We start from the raw sequence: 12830 nt of genomic DNA on the forward strand, positions 1-12830 counted from the left end.
TGCAAATGCACAGTGGAGTAGCCCTCAATAATTGTATCTGCATAATATACCAACCATGGGTGGAAAATATCCTGCACAAAAGTGCATCTAAGAACACTTTTATATTGTTCACTGCAAACTAGTACAACCTCTATAGAGATCAGTATGGAGGTTTCTCAAAAGACTATAAATAGTTCCACCATATGACCCAGTTATACTACACTTTAGTATTTTTCCAAAAGATTTAAAGTTGAAATATTATGATGATATGATACCCATGTTTATAGCAGCACAATTCGTAATATCCAAATTATGGAACTAACTCTTGTTCATCAATGTATGAATGGATGAAAAAATGGTATATATACAAAATGGAATCTTAGCCATAAGAAATAGCACAATTAGGTGAGTGTGTTGGTACATGCTTGTAATCCCAGTACTTGGGAGGCCAAGACAGGAGGATTAAAGTTTTGTGGCCCATCTCAGATACTTAATGAGGCCCCTTTCAAATTAGTGAGACCCTATTACTAAAACAAAAATAAAAAATAGGGCTGAGGGTGTAGCTCAAGGGTAGAATGCCCCTAGGTTCAATTCCTAGTACCACAAACACACACCAAAAAATTATGTCATTTGAAGAAAAATAAATGGAATTGGAGAATATTAATCTAAGTGAGATTAGCCACTCTCTGGAAGTGAAGGGTTGGATTTTTTCTCTCATGTGTGAAATCTAGAAAGAAAATGGAAAACATAGGAAACTTCAGATAAATGAGAAGAGAAACCAATAGAATAGTGGAAGAAGACTGAGGGATGAAAGTGGTGGGGGCTAAAAGGAGAATCGAAGAATCCAACTGTTCAAATAATGCTATTGCAATATGTGAAGGTACTGCCACCAATCTCACTAACACACATCAGGAGAGAAGACATTGGAAGGAGGAGACACACCAAATGCTGTGTATGCTTGTATCACTTTGAATCTCACTATGATGCACAACTACAACGTGCTAATAAAGTGCTAAGTTTTCTTAAGTGTTGATCATGTATAGACTTTTTTTTTTCTTGTCACTGTCTCCTAAACAATAGAGTATGACAACTATTTACATAGCAGTTGCAATGAACAGTTCTGGAAACAAGCCCTTGAGAAAACAGTATGTATGTAGCAAAGTAAAAAAAAGCAGTTGGATATTATTTCATTTAATAACATAATAAAACAACATACATTTTGTGTGTGATAGTAGGAATTGAACCCAGGGATATTCTTTATTTGAGATACACTCCTGCTCTTTTCACCTTTATTTTTACTTTTTAAAACAGAGTTTTGGTAGATTGCTAAGAGACTTGTTAAGTTACTGAGACTGGTCTTGAAACTGCAATCTTCATGTGTTAGCATCCCTAGTCCTGAGATTACAGGTATATGCCACAGCACCCAAGCATCTGGCTTAGAACAAAATATTTTAATACTTACATAGCAATTACTTTTTTGTGTTACTGGAGATAGAACCTGAGGGCATTGTACCTCTGACTTATATTCCAAGCCCTATTCTTTAGTCTTTTTTTATTTTTGAAACAGGGTTTCACTGAGTTTCAAATGGCCTCGCTAAGTAGCTGAGGCTATCCACCAACAGTGATTCTCCAGCTCAGCTTTCTGAATGCTAGGATTTGGCACCATGCCCAGTAGCAATTACTTTTTTAATAAAAATGAAAATTGCCAGATGTGGTGGTACATGCTTGTAATCCCAGCCTTCAAAAATCTGAGACAGGAGGATCATGGTTTGTGGACAGCCTCAGATACTTATTGAAGCCCTATGTAACTAGATGAGACCCTGTTTCAAAACAAAAAAAAAATAGAGCTGGGTATGTAGCTTGGAGATAGAATGACCCTGGGTTCAATCTCTAGTGTGGCAAAAAAAAAGAAAATAATTTATTTCATGAAGTGAGGCATGCTTCTTTAGAAAGACCCTTCAGTGGTTTGCTCAGATTTTCTCTACTTATAGCCAGTCTCTGGACATTATGAATTACTTCAGCTTCCACTCCCCCACATCACAGTCTGGGTGTTGAACACTATTGTTTTCATCATTACAGTGCTTATAAATTCTTTTCTTCTCAATTCACAGGTTGTAAAGGAAATCCATGTTTCCAATGACAGAGTCAGAACATGAAATGACATCAACTGCTACTCTAAAAGTCATGCATTTTCTGCTAGAAATGGGAGGCTTATACCAGGAAGTTGTTATCTCCTAAGAAATGGTTTTCCCTCAATGGCATCATGATGATCTGCTTTGATTCTCCTTACTGTCCACTCATTCCCAGCACACTCTAAGCAAAAAAGGACACATATTTTAGGAAGGGCTTTGGTTTCAGGATTTTCTTTCTTACTACTCAAAAAGCCAGAAGGACACTGAAACAGGATTGGTCTATTCATGTCTTGAAAGTAAATTCCAAGACTTTCACACATTCAGAAATGTTCAGACAGCTTGGCTTTTCTACTGTTGATGGCATGACATATTTCAAATTTATATACTAGGGCTTGTTTTCCTTTTTAAAATTATATTTTTCTAAGCTACTTAATTTATTTCTAGAGCAATTTACTAAATTAATCGAAGACCCAGCTGACTAATCATCATATTAGGTAATTAACTAGAATGTTCTGACACACATGGCCTGTCCTGATATGAGGGCAATTTCCTCAAAATGCAACACAGCACTCTGATGTTGGAATCCATTTTTCATAAAAACCTTCTCTGGCATCATGAGAAGACAACTCACTAGGAAGCCAGAACTGACCTCCATAAGTGTGATGCTTATCAGGAAACTGCAAATAAAAACTACACTAATATTCCATATAATTTTAGTTAGAATTTCAATCATCAAGAATATAAATAATAATAAATGCTAGTGAGGATGAAGGGAAAGAGGAACTCTTATACATTGTTGGTGGAACTGTAAATTAGTTCCACTATGGAGGTCAGTATGGGGGTTCCTCAAAACATAAAAATGGAATCACCATATTACCCATCTCCTTTTTATATTTTCAAAGGAATTAAACTCAGAATACTATACATGCATACCCATGTTTGTAGCAGCAGCATTTTCAACAGATGCATAGAAAAAGAAAATTTATATACACAATAAAATGCTACTCACTCATAAAAAACACAATTACATCATTTGCAGAAAAACAGATGAAACTAAACTGTTGTACTAAATTAGATAAGCCAATATCAAAAAGTCACGGGTTGTAAGAGACTTTGGATGGCTGAACATGGTGGAACATACCTGTAATCTTAATACTGGAAGGCTATGGAAGGAGGAATACAGGCTCAAGGCCAGCCTTGAGGAGACTCTCAGCAACCTACTTGTACCCTGTTTCAAAATAAAAGTAAAAATAAAAAAGTAGAAGTGTAGCTTAGAGGTAGAATGCCTCTAGGCTCAATCCCCAGCACCACACACAGAAGAAGAAAGAAGAAGAAAGAAGAAGGAGGAGGAGGAGGAGGAGGAGGAGGAGGGTGGAGGAGGGGGAGGAGCAAAGAGTTTTTAGATATATGAGTAGAGACAAGAAAAAATGTTGGAAGAAATTGGGGGAAGGATTTGGGAAGGAAAATATGAGCATTGAGCTGGGCATGGTGGCACACACATGTAATCCCAGCATTTGGGAGGCTGAGACAAAAGGATCATGGTTTGTGGCCAGCCTCAGCTACTTAGTGAGGCCCTTTTCAACTCAGTGAGACTTTATTTCAAAATGAAGAATAAAAAAAAATAGGGCTGGAGGTGTAGTAAAAAGGTAGAATGCCCCTGGGATCCATCCCAGTACTGCAAAAGTAAAAAAAATAAAAATAAAAAAAAATGTGCATTGAGAAAGAAAACAATTCAAGACTTCTGGGAATTTGGTGACCGAAAGAAGCAACACTTATGAGTCCTACTGACACCTGATCTCCATTGCCTCCAAATCAGCACTCTACAAAGCTAGAAAATACTATCCATAGAGGAATAAAAATGATAAATACAAGAGACAGAGAAAAAGAACATTAGAAGACCAACGAGAGATAATAAAATAAACCTATCTACCTTACAGCAGTGGGTGCTGTGCTGGCGCCATCTTGCCTCACAGCACGAGACTCCAGAGATGAAAAGGAAAACAAGGACCTAAAGTGAGCAGCTGCAGATCAATGGGTTGTTTAAGTCATCAGTTCTTTCTGTGCAAAGACTGACTACAACTTCTAGCAAAGAGTTTACCACACCCTCCAGGGATCCAAAGCAGAGCTCAAAACCAGAAAACCTGCCAGACTTGTGAATGAGGGCATCACAGCAACACCAACTTGCCAGCAACGGCCAAGCTCACCATGCCTGCCAGAGACCCAAACCAGCATGCACCAAAATCTTAAGTGAAACTACGGTTCCCACAGGAGAACTCCCAGCGCTGTTCCCCCAGGGTCTGAAATTTTGCGGTTCAACCCAGTGAAGAAGTAGTGACAGTTAAAACTATCACACCCTCCAGAGGCCCAGAGTAGTGCTCAATAACACCATAAATGATGTTAAGGTTCCCACAGGAAAATACCCAGCCCAGTGCTGCCAGGGACTTGCACAGCCCTGATAAACTCCCTGGGTCTGAGACTTTTCTATACAACCTGGATAAGGTGGGAGTGGGGTCTGCTGTTGGACACAGCAGAGGCTCAGGCAGACTCTAATCAGTGGAAAGTGTGGGGAGAAACTTACACTTAACACTAGACCCAACTAGTAGGATTTCTGGAATCACCACAGACCTTCCAATCATGGTGAATGGGGAGAAGTCAAACAAGTCCAACCCTAGCTGTGGAGAACAGAGGCTCCTAAATTTAGTTTGGCCTCAGAGGCATATGCCACCAATGGAGGCAGGGAGATACAGAGACTCCAAATCTGTGGAAAGCATGGGGGATGGCCTGCTCTTAATACTAAATTTAGCCCCAATGATATCAACCATCTGCATAGAATGAGAATGTGTCAGAGAATGAGAATCACAGTGAGAAAGGTGCTGGTGGCACTTGGTATCTGCACAGAGAAAGACTGCAGAGAAACTATCCACTGAATAGTCATTTATTTGTAGAGTTGCATTCATTTGTTGTTGGGGTTGTTTTAGTTTTTTATTCTTCTTGTGTGTGTATGCCTGCTTATTTTTTATCCTCTTCACAAGCCCTCAACCAAGCTTCTTCCATTGTACATCTTCTCTCTATCCCTTTTCTATCTTTTGTCTTTTTTTTAATCTCTCCCTTGTCTTGTATTAAATCCATTTCATATTACTATACTAGAAACTCTATATTGGATACTAGAATACTACTACATTTTTACTGTCTCTAATCTCTAATATATACAACCTTATCAAACTCATACTCTCATTATATTTGACCCTGAGACTTTACCCCATTCTTTCATTTACTCCTTCACTTCCTGCCTTACTCAACCTTCACTCTTGAATACAATACAACTTGCCCTTGGATATACCATCTGACACCTAGAGACTGAGAAATATATCAAAAGCAACAGATACAATTTTCTGAAATCATGAGAAGGAAGAACAACAAGGGAGCAAGGAGCTCCCACAACCACACAATAACAAAACCTGATAACACAGAATTGCAGAGATCTCCAGAAGGTCAAATCAGGAATGTAACTGTAGAAATAATACAGGTATGCCAAAAATAATTTAAAGAGAGACTGAAAGAAATAAATGATGCAATAATTGAAGTAAAGTCATCAATTCAACCTAAAAACAATCAATTAGAAAACATGGAGAACAGAATCTCACTCCTAGAAGATAATCACTCCAAAAACAAACACATAGTATATAACTTAAAAAAAAACATTTAGAAAGCATGAATTGTACATTAAAGAAATATAGACCCATCTCAAGAGCTAACCTAAGAATAATTGGCATAAAGGAAGAAAAAAAAAAACGGTAAATTTTTTTTTTCAAACCTAGAGCAAGAGGTCAACACACAAATACAAGAAACTTATAGAACCCCCTTTAGACAAGATCAGAAAAAAGTTTCCCCATGCCACATAATGGTCAAAAGGACCAGTGTAGAAGTTAAGGAAAGAACCTTAAAGGCAACAAAAACAAAAGACCAAGTGACATTCAGAGGTAAACCAATTAGAATCACTCCAGACTTCCCAAACCAAGTCATAAAAGCCAGAAGCACCTAAAGTAACATATTCCAAACTTGCAAGCAAAAATTTTCTACCCAGCAAAACTATCTCTCAAATTATATGGGGAAATAAAAATCTTCCACGACAAATAGCAGCTGAAAAAATTTAGGTCTTCAAGTCCAGCACTAAAGAAAAGACTCAAAGAGATTAACTACAAAGAAGAAAGATATATGCCCAGAACCAGAGAAACAAGAATTTTGATCCAACAGAAAACTAAGCAAAGAAGAACAAACAGTATTTCAAACAGAAGTAAAATCTCAACATGTTAGAAATTAAAAATTATCTCTCAATAATCACACTGAATGTAAATGGTCTCAACTCTCCATTAAAAAGATATAAAGTGGCAAAATGGATTAAAACACAGATCCCATCTATCTGCTGCCTGCAAAAAACACACCTTACAAGTAAAGATAGTAACAAACTTATAGTAAAGGGCTAGGACATGGTAATTGATGCCAAAGGAACTTGAAGACAAGCAAGAGTAGTAACTATGATATCAGACAAGTTAGACATTAAGCCCAAGCTTATTAGAAGAGACAAAAAAGGTCATTTTATTTTTTGCTGGTAAAAGGAACAATCCAGCAAGAAGAAATAACAATAATCAATATTTATGCCCCAAACTTAGGTGCAGCCGCTTTCATTAAACATTCTTTGTGACAATAAGTCACACATAAATCCCAATGCAATAACACTGGGAGACTTCAACACCCCTCTCACACCATTAGACATATCTTATAGACAAAAGGTCAGTAAAGATGCCTCAGACCTAAAGACAAACAGACCTGTTAGACAGATGTAGAATATTTCACCGAACTACAGCAGAGTTCACATTTTTCTCAGAGGCTCATGAACCTTCTCCAAAATAGATCACATCCTGGGCCACAGAGCGAGCACTAGCAAATTAAAAAAACTAAGATCTACTTTCCTGTGTCTTTTCAGAACATAATGGAATGAAATTAGAAATCAAATATAAGAAGAAGCAGAAAAACCACATAAATATGTGGAGACTGAACACCACACTTCTAAATGAGGAATGGGTCATAGGAAAAGTAAGGGGTTAAATAAAGAAACTTCTAGAAATAAACAAAAATAGAGATACAACATATCAAAACATCTGGGCCACTTTGATGGCACTACTAAGAGGAAAATTTATAGCACTGAGTGCTCACATAAAAAAAAATCACCAAATAAATAACCTAATTACACACATCAAGGCCACTGAAAAACAGAAACAATCTAACCCTAAAGCCAGTAGAAGACAGAAAATTATTAAAATCAGAGCAGAAATCAATGGAATAGAGAAAAATACAGAAAATCAACCAAACCGTAAGCTTGTTTCCTGAAAATTAACAAGAAAGATAAACCATTAGCCAGCCTAACTTAAAAAGAGAGAAAATCAATCCAAACTATGAAGATTAGAGATTAAAAAGGAGATATCACTACTGACAGTAAAGAAATCCAGTGGAATATTAGAAACTACTTTGAAAAACCATACTCCAACAAAATGTAAAATCTGGAGGAAATTTATAACTGAGTCAAGAAGATAGAGAAAATTTAAATCAACCAATAGCAATCAAAGAGATTGAAACAGCAATAAAGACCTTACCATCAAAGAAAAGCCCAGGTCAATTTTATAAAACCATTATGGAAGAGCTAATCCCAATACTCCTCAATTTATTTCATGAAATAGGACATTACAGGACTCTCTCCCAAATACATTCTATGAAGAAAACATCACATTTATAACAAAACCAAATAAAGACAGCTCAAGGAAGGAAAACTAAACGTCTATATTTTGATGAACTTGGGTGGAAAACTGCTAAACAAAATATTAGCAACACACATTCAAAACCACATTAAGAAAATCATAAACCATGACAAGTTAGGGTTTGTCCCATGAATGCAAAACTGGTTCAACATGCAAAAATGAATCCATGTAATTTATCATATAAACAGAACCAAAGACAAAAATCACATGTTCATTTCAATAGATGATGAAAAAGCATTTGTTAAAATCTAACATCCATTTATCATAAAAGTACTTCAGAAAATCAGAATAGAAGTAACATACCTCAACATCATAAAGGCAATCTACAAAAGGCCCTCAGCCAACATTATATTAAATGGGAAAAATTGCGAGTATTCTCCCTAAAAACAGGAACAAGAAAAGAATGTCCATTATCACCACTTCTATTTAATACTATTCAAGCACTTCTATTCAAGTACTTGAGACTCTAGCCAGAGCAATTAGGCAAAAAAAAAAAAAAAGAAAGAAAGAAAGAAAAATGAAAATCAAAGGAGGACAAATAGGAAAAAAACTCAAACTTTCACTATTTGCAGATGACATGATACTATACTTAGAAGACCCAACAAACTCAACCAAAAGGTATATAAAACTGATCCACAAAATGATAAAATTGGATACAAAATAAATCTTAAAAAATAAGAGACTTTTCTATATACAACCATAAACCCACTGAAAAAAATTCAGAAAACACTTCCACTCAGGATTTCCCACACACACACACACAAAAATACTTAGAAATGAACTTAACCAAGGCGGTAAAAGACCTCTACAAAGAAAATTATAAAATATTAAAAAGAGAAATTGAAGATTTTAGAAGATGAAAAGATCCCCCAGGTTAATGGATAGGCCAAATAAATATCATCAAAAGGGCCATACTTCCAAAAGTGACCTACAGATTCAACACAATACCCATTAAATTACCAAGATACAAAACTCAAAGACATAGAAAAATCAGACATAGAAAAATTTAATCCTTAAATTAACTTGGAAAAACAAAAATCCCAGAATAGCCAAAGTAGTTCTCAGTAATAAAAACCATGCAGGAGGAATCACAAAACCTGACCTCAAACTGTGCTAATAGGCCATTGCAATAAAAAGAGCATAGTACTGTAACAAAAACAGATACATAGACTAATGAAGCAGAATAGACGAATCAGAAACAAATCCACATATTTACACCCAATTGATTTTTGAAAAAGGAGTCAAAAACATTCATTGAAAAAAAAAAAGATAGTCTGTTCAACAAATGGTGTTGGAAAAACTAGTTAAACATATGCAGAAAATTTTAAATAAATCCCACTTTCTAAGCTGGGCGTGGTGGCACATGCTTGTAATCCCAGCATTCGGGGAGGCTGAGACCGGAGGATTGCAGTTCACGGACAGCCTAAGCTACCTAGTGAGGTCCTCTGCAACTCAGAGACCCGCTTTCAAAATAAAGAATAAAAAATAGGGCAGAAGCTGTAGCTCAGAGGTCGAATGCCCCTGGGTTCCATCCCCAGATCCGAAAAAAAAAAAAAAAAATCCCACAAGAGTCAATTCAAGATATATCAAAAACTTGGAAATAGACCAGAAAACTTGAGGCACCTTCAAGAGGGCTTATGTCCAACACTACAGTACATAGTCACAGATAAAAACTTTCTCAACCAGACCCCAAAGGCACAAGAAACTATAAGGGAAATCAATATGTGGGATTGCATGAAATTAAAGAGCTTCTGTACAGCAAAGAAAAATATCAGGAACCTCAACTGAGAGCCAACAGAATGGGAGAAGACTTCTGCCACCTACTCTTCTGATAGAAAACTAATATGTAAAATATATAGAGAACTCAAGAAACTCAGCACTAAGAAAACAAATAACCCAATTAAAATATGGGCAAGTTAATTAAATAGACACTTTACAAAAGAAGAAATTCAACAGGCCAATAAATTCATGAAAAAATGCTCAACATCATTGGCAATCAGAGATGCAAATCAAAACTACCCTGATGTTTCCCTAAACTCCAACTAGAATGGCTATCATTCAAAACACAAACAACAACAAATGCTGGCAAGGATGTGGAGAAGTGGAAACTCTAAAACATTGTTGGTGGGATTGCAAATTAGTGCAACCACTTTGGAAAACAGCATGTAGAATCTTCAAAAGAATGGGAACAAACTTACCATTTGATCCAGCAATACCACTTCTGGGTATCTACACAAAAGAAAGGAAACCAAACTACCAAACTAATGCATGTGTATCCATGTTCATAGCTGCACAATTCACCATTGCCAAAATATGGAACCAGCCAAAATGTCCATCAATAAATGAATGGATTAGAAATCTGTGGGATATGTACACAAAAGAATTTTACTCAGCCATAAAGAAAAACACAGTTGGGTTATTTACAAAACATCGGATGGAGTTGTAGGTCATTATGCTAATTGAGCTTAGTCAGTCACAATAAAATAAAAAAAAATAGATGTTTTCCCTAATATGCAAAAGCTATGGAAAATGGGTAACAGGAGAAATTCTGGATGAAGGAGATTCTATAGATGAGCAAAAAAGTGAATTGATTGAGGGGATGGGAGTGCGAAGAGGGTAACTAAAAAACACATGATGAAGCCAGGCGTGGTGGCACAAGCTTGTAATCCCCATGCTTGGGAGTCTGAGACAGGAGGATTGCACAGGTTCGAAGCCAGCCTCAGCTACTTAGTGAGGCTCTCAGCAACTCAGTGAGAACCTGTTCCCAAATAAAATAGAAAACAGGTCTGAGAGTATAGCATGGATGTAAAATTCTCTGGGTTCCACCCCCACTACCACCAAAATAAATAAATTAAATAAATAAATAAATAAATAAATAAAACACACGATGTACTTTAACAAACATATCAAAGTCAATCCCTAAGCCAAGTCTGGGAAGGAGGGAGGGAGAGGGAATGGGGCAGTTATTGGGTAAGGGATAATTGGGTGATATGTTCATGTATGTCTCCACCAACTTTTATCCATCAAGATGTATGACTACAATGCACCAATATAAAAATTTAAAAAATAATAGCTATGTTTGAATACAAGACCCTCAATGTCCTACAGTCTCAGAGTTTTTTTTTTGTTAACTTCCAAAAATCTTCTGCTTATGTCTTTTACTACATTTGTCATTTTTTATTTTATTAATTTTATGTTCTATTTCTATGTCTTCCTTTAAAAAAAGCACTTAAGGAAGAAATAAAAGAAGATCACAGAAGATGGAAAGATTTCTCATGTTCTTTTATAGGCAAAATAAATATCATAAAATGGTCATTCTTTCATTCAATGTAATGCCTATTAAAATACATAGCCAGGCGTGGGACACCACGCCTGTAATCCCAGCATTCAGGAGGCTGAGACCCAATGATCACGGTTCACAGACAGCCTCAGCTACTTAGTGAGGCCCTCTGCAACTCAGTGAGACCCGGTTTCAAAATAAATAATAAAAAATAGGGCAGGAGGTATAGCTCGGAGGTTGAATGCCCCTGGATTTCATCCACAGACCCACTAAATAAATAAATAAATAAATAATAAATAAATAAATACAAATGCCATTCTTCACAAAGCTAGAAAATTCAGTTCTAGATTTTCTCTTGAAAAGCAAAAGACCCAGAATAGCCAAAGCAATTCTCAGCAATATGAGTCAGGCAGGGTGCATCATAATACCTGACTTCAAATTATACTACAGAGCTGTGGTAATAAAAACAGCATGATATTGGCACAAAAACAGATGACCAATGAAACACAATAGAAAACACATAAACAAATCCACAAACTTATTGCCAATTTATTTTTGACAAAAGAGAATATACATACATGAATGAATTGGAGAAAAGACAGCCTTTACAACAAATGGTTTTGGGAAAACTGGTTATTCCTTTGTAAGAAAAAGGACTTAAATTTGGACTTCTCACTCTGAACAAGAATAAACTCAAGACAGATCAGAGACCTGAAAAGTAGACCAAAGACTTTAAAATTACTTGAGGAAGTCATAGGCTCAATAAATACTCCAATATATGTACATTCAAAAGTAAAGTTTTTCATTAAGACCCCCAAGGCATAAGAAATTAAAAAGAGGATTAATAAATGGAGTTGCATTAAATTAAAGAGCTTCTGTGCAGGAAAGGAAACCATCAAGAATCATATCCAAGAAATCACTACCAATTTCAATGTTGTAAAGTTTTATGACCTAGGTGTTCTTCTAAAAGTTTATATTTTTAAGATTTACATTTAGGTCTTTTATCTATTTTGAGTTAATATTTGTATATGGTCTTAGGTAAGAGTCTAATTTTACTCTTTTTCATGTAATTATTATTTTCAACAATATTTAGTGAAAAGATTATTATTTCCTTCACCCAATGTTCTTGGAAACCTTGTCAAAAATTAATTGACCATATATGGAAGAATTTATTTCTAGGCTTTTATTTTAAAAAAGAGTTTAAAGAGAGAGCCTATATTAAAGCTAAACCAGCCAATAAATATACAAAAAATGTTCAACATCCTTAACCGTCAGGGAGATGCAAATCAAAACTACACTGATGTTCCATCCAACTCAGAATGACAATAATCAAGAAGTCAAAAAACAATAAATGCTAATTAGTATGTGGAGAAATAAGAACACTTTTACACTATTGGTGGGTTTGCCAATTAAATACATAAAATTTTAAAAATTTGTTTTTCAGGGAAGAAAATATACCCTCAGTTAGAAGGCTATGGTTTTAGAAGAAGAGAACTATCTATTCCAGATATCTATTTATTTATCTATCATCTCCTATGTTCTCTATATTTATCTTTATAGAGAGATAAATTAGCATAGATTTATTTTAGTATAGTTGGTTTTACTCCATGTTTAATTGAAAATTAA

The 12830-nt window shown here is 35.7% G+C and overlaps 1 protein-coding gene across 2 annotated transcripts in view; it reads right to left on the minus strand.

Annotated features, from left to right (window-relative positions):
* SNTG1 (syntrophin gamma 1) overlaps nucleotides 1-12830 on the minus strand; it is a gene marked incomplete at both ends in the record, with an annotated part of 256536 nt that overhangs the window by 63376 nt on the left and 180330 nt on the right. The window lies entirely within an intron of this gene.

Source organism: Muscardinus avellanarius (assembly GCF_963383645.1).
Source record: "Muscardinus avellanarius genome assembly, chromosome: 4".
In the NCBI taxonomy this organism is placed as follows: Eukaryota; Metazoa; Chordata; class Mammalia; order Rodentia; family Gliridae; genus Muscardinus; species Muscardinus avellanarius.